Source organism: Pseudophryne corroboree, chromosome 4, assembly GCF_028390025.1.
Source record: "Pseudophryne corroboree isolate aPseCor3 chromosome 4, aPseCor3.hap2, whole genome shotgun sequence".
Lineage (NCBI taxonomy): Eukaryota > Metazoa > Chordata > Amphibia > Anura > Myobatrachidae > Pseudophryne > Pseudophryne corroboree.
Genome location: NC_086447.1, coordinates 454,059,691 through 454,073,411, shown reverse-complemented (window position 1 = coordinate 454,073,411; position 13,721 = coordinate 454,059,691).

The following is a 13,721-nucleotide window of genomic DNA, read 5'->3' as shown; positions in this document are numbered from 1 at the left end:
GAAAAGTGGCTGAGGATTTCTTTTTTATATTAAAAAAAGATTCCTCAGTCTCCTCTGTCACCTTATCAGGGATATGCAGAACTTCTCTGATAGCCTCTATTAGAGCCTCTATTCCCTGTGACAGAGTAGCCTCCCACACCTCTGAGTCCACTTTCCCCTCCTCCATGTCTGACCCCTCATCATCAGGGTCAGACTGCAGGATATGGGCCAAAGTACGTTTTTGCGGACAAATGGCAGGGGACTGAGACAATGGTTTGGGTACTAAGTCCCTTTTTATAAACTCAGTCATCGATTGTCTTATGTATTGCATCTCTTTCTCATTGCGGGACAATTTAGTAGAAATATTGGAAATAATTTTCTTAATGGAATCCAGCCAAGCTGGCTCTGCCCCGCTAGCCTGGGAAGGTACACTGCACTGAGTACACAGTGGTAAACCCCCAGGAGAAGAGGAACACTGTGCCTTACATGAAACACACTCTTTGTCTGACATACTGTGACAGTGATAAAACACACACACACACACACACACACAGGAACAGGTTAAATGCACAATTAACCCACAAAGAGCCCTTCCAGGGAGACACAGAGATAGTATGGAGTCAGCACACGGTGCCCTTATTGCTAATGCCAAACTTAGCTGGGTCGCAGACTAAGTACCTAGATTAGTGACTCAGTACACTAATAATCACTCCCCCCCTGCTATGACCCCCTGGTACCGCTGAGGTAATCCGGAGTCTCTTCGGAGGAGCTGCAGTGAGCATCTGTGTCCGCTGCAGAGGGAAAATAGCGCTGGTGAGCTGCTGGATCCACTCATAGTGAAGCCTCGACCCTTCTATAGCGCGCGGTCTTCCTGCTCTTTTTTATACTGGCTGAGGTGATTTTGTGCCTAAAATGGAGTCAGTCCCCTTTTAAGTCTGTAATGCCAGTCTGGGTACTGTGTACACATATAGTGTACTGAGACTCAGTTAGCCCCCTCAGAAGCTGTGCATCCGCATTGTGTACTGAGTCTGGAGACCCAGCCACCCAATGTAGGAGCCGTGCATCTCCGTACCCTCATACCGACATAATGGCCGGCGACCCGCTAACCAGGACACCGGCTTAGTACTCACCACTCTTCTTTCTTCTGGCTCTGTTAGGGGTGGCGGTGTGCTGCGGGAATGTACGCTTGCCGTGGTGGGGCTTGCGAATAGTTCCCTCAGGAGCTAGTGTCCTGTCAGTGGGCAACGGGACCATTAACCCTTCAAGAGGTCGGGCCATTCCCCTCCCTAAGTCCCACGAAGCAGGCAGGCTGGTGCCAACCAGTCCTACCTGAAAATAACAAACAGATAAAATAAATGCAGAAAACTCTTCAGGAGCTTCCAGCGACGTGACCGACTCCTCCGGGCACATTTTCTAAACTGAGTCTGTTAGAGAGGGAGGAGCCAGCGCACACGATCACATTTTTAAAGTGCCCAAGGCTCCTAGTGGACCTGTCTATACCCCATGGTACTCAGTGGTGCCAAGAGAGGGGGGGGGAGGGTACAAATTACCCGGGCCCAGGTCTGATGGAGGGGCCCAGTGAGGGTCCAGTAGGGGCCCAGGTCACCTCCCCCTTACCTAGCAGTAGCAGATGCAGCTCTGTTCCTAAGCCCATCACACGCCGCTGTGTACTGGTCTGCAGTCCATGGAGGTGCTTAAAATATTATTTTTTTCAGTATTTTTTTCTAAGGGTACATGACCACACGTCGTGTGATTAGGCCACGCCCCTTGAAAAGTACCTGGGCCCATCCTGGCTCTCGACTGCACTGATGGTACTAAATGGAATCCCAGTATCCCGTAGGACGTAAAAGACAAGTGTCTCCAGCAACATTTTGCTGTCTCTCCGAGACCATCCCTGCATCAGCAGCACCATCCCCCATGTCTCCAGTATCATCTTCCCTGTGTCTCTAGTACCATACCCCTGTGTCTCCAGTACCAGCCTCTCTGTGTCTACAGTACCATCCCCATCTGTCTCCAGTACCATCCTTGCTGTGTCTACAGTACCATCCCCCTGTGTCTCTTGTACCATACCCCTGTGTCTCCAGTACCATCCTCTCTGTGTCTACATTACCATCCCCCTCTGTCTCCAGTATCATCCTTGCTGTGTCTACAGTACCATCCCCCTGTGTCTCTTGTACCATACCCCTGTGTCTCCAGTACCATCCTCTCTGTGTCTCCAGTACCATCCCCCTCTGTCTCCAGTATCATCCTTGCTGTGTCTACAGTACCATACCCGTGTGTCTCCAGTACCATCCTCTCTGTGTCTCCAGTACCATCCCCCTCTGTCTCCAGTACCATCCTTGCTGTGTCTACAGTACCATCTCCCTGTGTCTCTAGTATCACACCCCTGTGTCTCCAGTACCATTCTCTCTGTGTCTACAGTACCATCTTCACTGTGTCTACAGTACCATCCCCCTGTGTCTCCAGTACCATCCACTTGGGAAATCATCATCTAAATAACTAAAACACGCTAGCCTTATCCAGGCCAGTGGGGTCAATACAGCCCCTCAGTGTGTTCCAGGAAGTGCACCAACTGACAGTTCTGATCTGTAAACAGAAATTTAAAAAAAGTTGAGAAGAGGGACTTTTATCAACCACACCGTAGAAGAGAGAAAAGAGAGTACACCATTTTTTTGAAAGAGGTAAGTCCCATCTTTCAATCTGTGGCCCTCATAGAAATGCATGTTTAGTGATCAGTGCACTACAAAAGATGTTGGAGTCCAGGGATGAGGGAAAGTCTACATACAACACGACATGTCGCCCCGTAATGACAGTAGCAACTCTGTGGACACTTATATTTGAAAGAGGGGAATACACTCTTTCAAATTATGTTGCCCACTAGTAGGTATTGTGGTGATCAAATGTGATCATCCGACAGAATATCTGCGCTGTGGAAAACAGAATTTTCTGTATATAGGTTACAGGGCACTACATGCCCTATCATGCCCTATCATGCCCATAATTACATCTGTAAATATGAAATATGAGACTCCCTTCATTCAAATGGTGTGGCCCTCTATGCAGCTATTGTCTAGTGATCATCTGTGACCACCAGACAATATCACCCAGTGCTACAGAAAATAATATATATTAATAGCTGGGGAGGGGCACATTGTGCCCCTGCTCATACTGTGTTGCGCACACATTGGGGACCTTGTCTTGAAAGAGGGGAGTCACCTTTTTCAAATGATGTACCCCCTTAGTAGTTATTGTTTTATGATCTTCAGACAGTAACAGAAACAGAAAAAAGAAAATTAAATGATCCACAAATGGGGATCGGAAGCCATATCTCTCCCATCTTGTCAACTTACTTCACACATCTAAATCACACATGTAGGACAAAGGGGGAGACAAACTAAGCAGTGATAAAAGTGGAGAAGTGATCCAGTGGAGATGTTGCCCATGGCAACCAATCAGCATTGTTGTAACATTTCTAATTTGCATACTATAAAAGCAAACAGAGCAGCTGATTGGTTGCCATGGGCAATTTCTCCACTGTCCTACTTCTCCACTTTTATCACTGCTTAGTACATGTCCCCCAAAGTCACTACAGTACATAGTAATTGTGAGCTGAGCTCTGACATACTTAGCAGGATGGATATCATGCATTCCAGCACAGAACAAATGAACCTCATTCTATCTCATAATAGCTATAGTAAGTTAATGCTCCTGGGTCCTTACTGTAGTTTCATTAAAATGTAAGCCAAATAGAACTATTTTTCTCATAATTTCCATTATTTTTAGATTATTATCATTATAGTCTTTTAGTTGTTAAACACTAGACATATTCTTGAGCGCTGTCATAAGTATATGGTCATTTATACAGAAACAGACTCAGCGCACAATATGACCTATATGTGATTCACAAGAACAGATTAGTAAATTCTTCTTTGTACTTCAAGTAAGATTAAGTAAGTTAGCATTTTCCCTTAAGAACACAACTATGGAAGATTACCAATTGAATTTCTAAAATAATGAAACATTAAAAAACTCTAGCCTTCATGTTTGCAGAAGAATTTCAAGATATTATCTGATACATCTGAAAAGCAGCAATCATGTGGAGGGCACAAATTGTGTGAGCAATAATAGCAGTAGGATAATTGCTGTATTTGATTCCTTCAATTATAGATTATGAGGACTGAGCTGCTCTGCTGTCTCTTAGGAAGTCATTATGTGTTCTCTAGCAGAGCCTTGCAACTCATTCTAACAGAGATGATCAGCTTCTTCACAACTTAACTTGGCTGACTTAGGAAAGGTAGACAGCGACAATGACGTTACTGGATCAGCTTCATTAGGTTAACTAGCAATAAGCCTCTGAATGTAAATGGAATAGAAATACCAGTCTGCATCAGAATGCAAATACCTAATGATGAACAAAGTAGAAATCAAGCTCTCATGAGCAGAACGAAGTTTTCACACCAAATTATGCCATAAAATAGTCCAAGATCTCTTTTTTGAAATGAGTCTACTAAAAAGCTGTTAGTGTAATGGTCAATGTTTTGTAACCTTATCTTTATCACCAGCAACATTTTAGCCGAAATACAAGTATTCCAGTCTGCGTGTATTGTTATCTTGCAATTAAACAAAGTCACATAAAAACTATCAACAAAATCTAAATGTATCTACAGAGGATAAAACATTAAACTAGAAACATACTATGAATTTTGATACATGATCATGCAGAAAATGTAATGACCAATGAAAATCTTATCCTGCCATTATAAAGGTATATAGTATTTGAACATAATTCATTCACTTATTTGTTTATTTTTTTAAAGCATTTGTCAGTTTTATAGCACCAAAAGGCAACTGCACCACCCCTTAAATTGGTTCTGATATTTAATGGTAGTTTTAGTAGAGAGGCTTGCGCTGTGAAATGACTTCAGGAACGACTTGCGAAATAAAAATCCTACAGAACGAAATGCTATCTCTCTGCATTCATTAGCAAGCCAGCATGTCATCAAACTGCCGTGTTGTCAGCAGCATCCACAGAAACCTTAATCAGAACACACAGGGGTATATTTACCAGGTTTAATGCCCAAATCACTGACTAGTTTATATAACATACGTGGAACCCACACTGACACTTAGGAGCTTGACAGTAAGAAACTGATGCTAATATTTTTATAGAAAGCAATCCAGATCAAATTGCTGAAATGATGAAGTCATGACCAAAATATGCAATTGCAAAATTGCAAAATGTAATTAAGTGCAAAAATTACATGTTTTGTAAGTAATTGGTAAATATTTCTGTCTGTTATGATTAAACATAATTTTTTTGTAGGTTTACATTTAACAGCGGAAAAACTTGAAAATAGAAATCTTTAGTTTCAGAACAATTTCTATGCAAGTAAGAATAGAGAGGGTTAAATAGGGATCGAGGGCCTTATTCAGAGTTGTTAGCAAACCAAAAAAGCACACTAATGAGCAAAACCATACTGTACTGCAGGTGGTGCAGATGTAACATGTGCAGAGAGAGTCAGATTTGGGTGGGGTGTGTTTAAACTGAAATCTAAATTGCAGTGTAAAAATAAAGCAGCCAGTATTTACCCTGTACAGAAACAATATAACTCACCCAAATCTAAATGGGCTGGCATAGATGTGCCCCATCCCCCCCTTCAGGGCAGCCGGGTTCCCCAGTGCCGCCCGCTATTACACAGTGACTGGAGCCAAGCTGCATCTCTACACAGTTCCTTGGTGGTGTGCTTTCCTATCTACTGATTGTTGCCGTGGAGACACGCAGCCCCATCCTCTGCCACAGATGCCACCTTACAATGAGAGCAGAGTTCAGTTTGTCCGTGGGGCCCGTGTGAGAGGAAGGGGTAGGGTCTGGCAGTAAATGGGTCTAGGAAGTGAGGGCCGGTATACTGAGAGCATCATGTCTGCCACGGGGGGGGGGGGGGGGGGGGATTTGTTATTCATGCTATATAGGTGATGTGTATAGGGGGCTGTGTGCTTATATATAAGGACTGTGTTACTCTATAGGGCTGTGAATATGTATATAGGTACTGTGTTACATTATAGGGGGATGTGTGTCTATATATAGAGGCGGTGGTACCTTAGGGCCTGTGAATCTGTATACAGAGGCTGTGTTACCCTGTAGGGGAATGTGAGTCTGTATATAGGGGCTGTGTTTCATTATAGGGGGTTGTGTGTCTGTATATAGCGGCTGTGTGTCTATATAGGGTTGTGTTACTGTATATGGGGCTGTATGTCTTTATATATAAGGGCTGTGTTACCTATAGCAGGCTGTGTGTCTGTATATAGGGGTTGTGTTAACCTGTAGGGGATTTGTGTGTCTGTATATAGGGGCTGTGTTACCCTGTCGGGGGGCTATGTTACCCTGTCGGGGGCTGTGACTGTATATAGGGGCAGTTTAACCTATAGGGGCTGTGTTACTTTATAGGGTATTTTGTGTGTATATATGGGACTGTGGTGTTATACAGTGTTATGTGTCAGTATATAGGGGGCTGCAGCATTTTATTCAGCTGTGTTGATTTATAAGGGACTGCAATTTTTTTCATAGAACTGTGTGTTGCTATACAGGGAGTTTGTGGTGTTAAATAGAGCTGTGTGTTCATATATATGGTGCAATTGTGTTATATAGAGCTGTGTGTGTTGGTATATAAGGGGGCTGTGGTGCTATCTAGAGCTGTGTGTCTGTATATAAGGGGCTGCATAGTTAAACAGAGCTATGTGTTGGTGTGTACAGGCTGTAGTTATTGTGTATCACTAAGACGGCACATATTGAACAGCCTTAAGTCTCATGTACTTCATATACTGTATAGTCAATGATCTCCATTCCACATCACCCTCCTCCTCCACATAACCCTGCCCCAGACCGACCCCTATTTATGATTGCTTCCAGAAATTTCCCAGGCTGGTATTTCCATCCCAATCCGGAGCCTTGAGCTAAGGTGCAAAAAAGTTATTATGCCTACTGACCATCTCTCAATCACTATTGTAAAGGCTACCTCGATATGCTAATACTGACATCTTTGTTTTTGACTTTGGTTATATAATATATTGCAAATGCATCAAGGCAGACAGCTTTAGCACAACACTGCATAGGCAATGTCTACTTGCTTACTTTTTGACAGGGGTGTCTGGGAGGGTCTTTGGGAGGGGGGAGGCGTATGGGACGTATGAGGGCATTGTACCATAATCGTCTCATCGTGGCATCGCCCCCCTGCTATACAAAAAGAATAATTCCAAGTTTGGTTGGTAAAATGTGTGGGGCATGGGGGCATAATGTCATGATTTAGCGCAAATCACATCATCAATCCACCCAGACCTCCAAAGAGATTCGGGAGTCTCTAAGACAGTCAGGAAGCAAAGGCAAATATGGTGCAATGCCTACTGCAGTAAACCCTATACTGGAACAATAGCATTTTTCTTCGTGGTAGCATTAATAATACCTGCTATTACTTTAGAGCAATAATAGGTAATATGAGGAGGAGGCCTGCGTGCAACCTCCTCCGTCCGGGCCCCATCCACTGTATCCAACGTTCATCAGCGCAATAGAGTTTGAGCACAAAGGGGGGCACAGACTCTATTGCGCATGCACAAATCTTATTGTGCATGTGCAAAACTCTGGGAAAATGGCCACCACTCAATTTAAGTGGAGACTTGTGGAGAGATGCTGCTGCCACAGGGGGATGCCGGAGAGGTGAGTATTGGAGAAATGTGTGTAGGGTGTGCAGTGGGGGCCCATGTGCTCCGCACACACACCGCACCCACCACACCCACACTGCAGAAGTGTCTCTAAATGCAAGCAATAGCACCTATAGAAAAGTGTAAAAAATCTGTTCATATTGAAAAGGGAAAAAGCATTGTAGTCATCTACAAACCCAGGATGCATGATCTCCACCCCCTGAAGCTCATTTAAGTACAGTAGCTCGTCCTGCAACATAAAATATTTGCATGTGGATGTTATGCATATTTACTTTTGAAAAAGCATTCCAGGGAGATTTTAAAAGCAAGCCATTGAACAGATTGTGTACCGCCCTGCCTGAGAGCGCATTATAAAACTGATCCTCAAAGCCCTGCAAAGGGACAGTGAGTAAGGTTTTTCTGCTTTTTACATGGATCAAAGAGGACCTGTTCCAAGGATTTTGTGAGTATTAAATTGGTGAACAAGGTATCTGTAGGGGAATTTTTTTAAAATAAATGTAAACATGTTATGTGTGTCTTGTCTTTTTTTATATTTTCCTTTAAAGTGTACTACAGGCCCCAGCAGGACCTCAATGTCTGGGCAGGTTGGCACTTGTGGTTCTACACATGCCACCATGCCGGTGAAGGCTTCCTGGGACATGTAGGCTGCATGTAAAAAAACAATATTAATTAACTATTTATTACATTAACACTGCACCCACCATCCAGGATTGCTAGTATTAGTCCTGGGCTAAAAGCACTGGTCTGGTTGTTCCTCAGGAGGGGGACCCCATTTTATTTTGTGGGTCTGGACTTTCCAAGGAATTCCAACCCTGGTTTGAGCAGTATGGGGCTGTATAACCTTATGGCAGGTGGACCCCGTGCTGTGTGTCTCCATGCTATAGTGTTACTCCCATGGCTGGTTCAGTCTGGTGCTGACTTTTGAAAACAGGGGCAAGTACATGCCGTTTTTTCACCCTATTTTGAAATATTAGTTCAGACAGAGAGGTATGGGGCTGGTCATTGAATTGGGGGGGGACCCCAAGCATTTAATATTTTTTTTTAAATGACTGTTTATTCTACTGATCTGTGCAATGCTTTGAATGTGCCGCAGATGGACGGCAGAGTCATACTTTTATTTTGACAGCAAAGTGTTTATGATAAAGGGGACAATACGATGGGGTTACATAGAAAAACTATTGTGGATATTGCCAGCACTTATAAATTGTCTCTCAAATACGATGGTAAGTAAATCATGTATGTTTTGGACAATAATCAACTGGTGGTCAAGCAGATTGTAAATAGAAGTCAAATACGAAGCTTAGAAAATGTATCCCCAGAAGTCTCTAGTGCAGTCAATGATTACTATTACTGAATGGTATGATTCTAAAATTGTGAAGGGAAGCAGTACTTCATTTACGGTGCTTAAGGTCATTATCTCTGGTGTGAAAGAACTAAGGGGGAATCGCTGCGTTGCAATCAGGTCAGAACTGGGCGGGAGGGGGCGGCATGGCGGCGCTTGGCCGCCGTTTTGTGGGCGCGGTCTGGCCAACGCAGGCGTGGTAGGATCGCGCGGGGGGCGGGCCGCAGCGGCTGCATGACGTCACACACAGCCGCTGTGACCCGGGCAGCGATGAGTAACTCCCGACCAGCCGCAGGAGCTGCGCTGGCTGGGAGTTACTCTTCAAGTATAAAAGCATTGCCGCTGTGCAATGCTTTTGTACTTGTGCGGGGGGACGGGACGGTCTGACATGCGGCGCGGACTAGCCCTGTGCTGGGCACCCCTCCCCCCTGCATGTCCGTGTAAGTGATCATAGCTGTGGTAAATTTAGCACAGCTACAATCAGGTCGGAATGACCCCCTAAAACCATATACGTCACAAACATTTCAAGGAAAGCAGAGACCACAGTACTGTGACACAGATGATAGGTCCAGGGCCGGTTATTGAATTAAGGGGACTCCATGTCATTTTTTTTTCACTAATCATTTATTCTCTTTTCAACATAGCAAAGCCTGCACAAATCATGCTGATCTCTGCATTGCTTCGGACAAACACGCAGGCTACAGGCAGGTCTATTTTTTGTCTATTCTGCTGCAATGGTTCTGCGGGTTCTATCAGGTTTACAAACCCAATGGTTATTAAATCCAGACTTTCGATTGCTTTCAATTTAAAATAAAATAATCAACGTTTACTTTGATGGTCTATTGCTGTCTAAAGTCATTTTTTTTTTGCAATTTTCTTTGGAATCGATGGAAAATTGGGGGGGGGGGGGGGGGGCAGAAACTGAATCTTAGTAAACCCCCTAGCATTTGTTAATGGTCCTTTTACAAAAATAAACCACCTTTGTTTATACATTATTTGTGGTCATAAAGGTATTATGCAATTGATTTACAAAGTAAAGTTAATTTATGAGCTCATTAACTCCAATCACTCCCAGTGGACTAAAAGAGCCTTAGTTTTATTGCTTTCTGAGAAGGGCCTAAACTTTAATAAAATTAATCATTACTAGAAGTGGATGCTTTATGCTCTATCTTTCTATACTTAAGTTAACACACAGATAGATGTATTAGAATTCTGCTTATTAGCTTAACATAAGCAATTATGTTTTTCTAGCATTTTGTAGAACAAAGTATAGAAAGAAGGAAGACGTAAGAGCAGATAAATGTTTATTTAGAAATGTTCTCATTTGAAAACAATGCATTGGTAGATTTAAAAAAATATTTAAAATTAACATTGCTAAAAAAAATAGCAGTATATTCCCATATTTAATATTATTAAAGCAAAAACTCCAATATACACTTACTTTATGCTACCAGAGACCACTGGATATTTGACTTACGACATGAGAAGAATTGCTTCCTCATGAGACTCTTTTGTACCTGTTTATCTTTTATTATTGTATGTTTTCTACAGTATTTGTACTGAGTGTCTATTTCGCCCTTTTATATAATTTTTGGAGTATCCCTGATACTCATTTTATTTCAAATACAAGTAAAAGTTAAATTTCATTTCATTTCTGTTGCATCCTTACTGTACTGTACATATAAGCATAATAAGAGTGCACCTTCATATTAGAGCCTTGTACCACACTCTAGTGGTTTGTGTTTTTATCCAATATATAGCACTCTCAGAGAGCACCACCACTTTCTTCAATGGATTTTATCAGGTGTCTATGTTTGAGCGGTGACTGATTAAGTGTAAGAATACTACTGGAATTACACCCTTAGACCAGTGCGGTTGGTAGATTCCTCCTCATCCGCTTAACTTGTCGGCATACTGGATCTTCATCTTGCCATTTCTGATAATCCACTTCCATTCCTATTTCCTTTGGTTTGTCCTGAGTTGCTGCTCTTATAGTAAGGGCATTCTGAGTGGCCTCCATCTCCTGTTTGTGAAAAGCGAGCCATTCTAACACCTTCCAAGTGTCTTCTCCCTCTGGTTGTTCTTCTTCTCTAGGTAACCTGGACAAAGCATCTGTGTTTTGATAAGTCTTCCATAACCAATATTTAATGGTGAATTGGTAGTTTGCTAGTCATGACGACCATCTTTGCTCTATGACTCCTAATTGTGCTGTGTTGAGGTGTGCCAAAGGGTAAAATCTGTAAAAGCTTCAAAAGGAGTTGCTGCCAGATATTCTTTAAACTTCTCTGTTACTGCCCAAACTAGCGCCAAGAATTCCAGTTTAAATGCACTTTAGTTGGCATCATTATGTTCTGTTTTCTTTAAGCTGCAATCACTTTTTCAGATTCTCCTTGTACTTGTGCCAAGACAGCACCTAATCCTTGATTGCTGGCATCAGTATACAAATGGAAAGGCTTTGGGTAGGCCAATAAGGGTGCCTGAATCAGGGCCTCTTTCAATTTGTCGAAACGCTAGTTGACTATCAGTCCACACTATGGAAATGTTTACAGCTGTCTCATTCTTGGGGATTACTCGCTGTACTTCATGTAGTGGTGCTGCCACTTTTGCAAAATCTTTCACAAATCTTCTGTAATATCCCACAAATCCCCAAAATCTGCTCACATCTTGGACAGTTCATGGTACAGGCCAATCTTTCAATGAAACAACATTCTCTGGATCAGGGGTCACACCTTCTGCACTTATCAGGTGTCCCAAATACTTAACTTCCAGTTTTAATAAGAAGCACTTGGCTTGGTTCAACTTTAATCCAAACATTTTTAACTGTTGAAACACTTCTTGTATGTGCACCAAATGTTTTTCATCACATCATCAAGGTAAAGGAGAAAAAATTCAAAGTTTCTGTGGCCCAAATAGTGTTCCTTCATCCTTTGAAATGTTCCTGGGGCATTACATGGCCCGAATGGCATGCATAGAAATTAAAATAAACCCATTGGGGTCATAAACGCAGTCTTTTGTCTATCTTGCTGGGACAGTTTAATCTGCCAGTAGCCACTCATCAGATCATGGGTAGAGAAATATCTAGCTGACTTGATGCCAGTGAACGGCTCTTCGATACGTGGCAGAGGATATGCATACTTGTGTGTTATTCCATTTAGTCATCTGTAATCAAACAAAATCTCATGTGATCGTTCTTCTTTCTCACTAAGGGGGTCATTCCGAGTTGATCGCTCAGTAGCTATTTCTTGCAGCACTGCGATCAGATAGTCACCGCCTATGGGGGAGTGTATTTTCGCTTTGCAAGTGTGCGAAAGCTTGTGCAGCCGAGCGGTACGAAAAAAAGTTTTGTGCAGTTTCTGAGTAGGTCTGAACTTACTCAGCCGCTGCGATAACTTCAGCCTGTCCGTTCCAGGAATTGACGTCAGACATCCGCCCTGCAAACGCTTGGACATGCCTGCGTTTTTCCAACCTCTCCCTGAAAACGGTCAGTTGACATCCATAAACGTCTTCTTCCTGTCAATCTTCTTGCGATCGGCTGAGCGAATGAATTCTTTGTTAAATCCATCGCTCAGCACTGATCCGCTTTGTACCCGTACAACATGCCTGCGCATTGCGGTGCATATGCATGCGCAGTTTTGCCGAGTGTTGACCTGATCGCAGCGCTGCAAAAAATAGCTAGCAGGTGATCAACTCGAAATGACCCCCTAAGACAACTGGACTGTTGCTCTCTTGAATTACCCCAGACTTCAACATTTCTTGAAGCATTTCTCTCACAGGTTGATACATACAGATGTAGCCATGCTCATCTTCGCTGCAATGCAGCATGTTGCAACACGGGTTGCTGTGTGGCATGCCAGGCTGTGACTAAAGCAATTAATGAAGCGATCACCAGCTGCAAATAGTCGCAGCCTGGCACGCCATGCAGAATATTGTGATGCAACATGCTGCATCACAGTAAGATAAGCATTGATACAGCTGTAGGTGGAGATAGTGGATGGTGCCGTTTTTTAATAGATGGCTCATCTGCTTTTGGAACATAGTTTTGAACTTTAGACACTCTTCCAAAATCTGTTGGGCCTTTACTAAAAGCTTTCAGGTTCTCTTTCAACACTTTCAAAAATGCCTGCTTTTTGTTAAATAAGAGATCTCTTCTTCCCCAATCTGTATTCCTTCCCACCAGTCAGTGACTGAGGCCTCCTTGCCGCAGGTTGCCACTGTTGCACTCTGCTGCACATTCAGCTGTGGGATTACAACATCTTGAAAATGTGTCCAACTCAACTGGACAATCAGAACATCTATGTACAACTTTGCAGCATGGTTATGCGGGTTCAGGATTCTCACTGGGACTCGACCATTTTCTACAGCCACGAACATTGTTGCTATGACTATTTAGTCTCTGACAGGCTCTGCACATTGCTCTACTAAGGCTTCATATCTTGTACCTTGGAATCCACACTTGGTCTTTCCCCAGACAATAGTTTCTATGTTTGGCTTTAGGATGATGGGCTTTCTGTTGGTGATTTTCACATTTCCCACCTTCCCGTGGAGGCGGATTATTTGCATGAGTCGGCCAACTCATTAAATCACAAATTACTCTACGTATTTCTTTGTAGGTAGTGCTCCAAGTGGGTCACCTGCAGACGTCTGCATACCTTGCACTGCTACTTCTTTAGGAATTTGATTCTCTTTA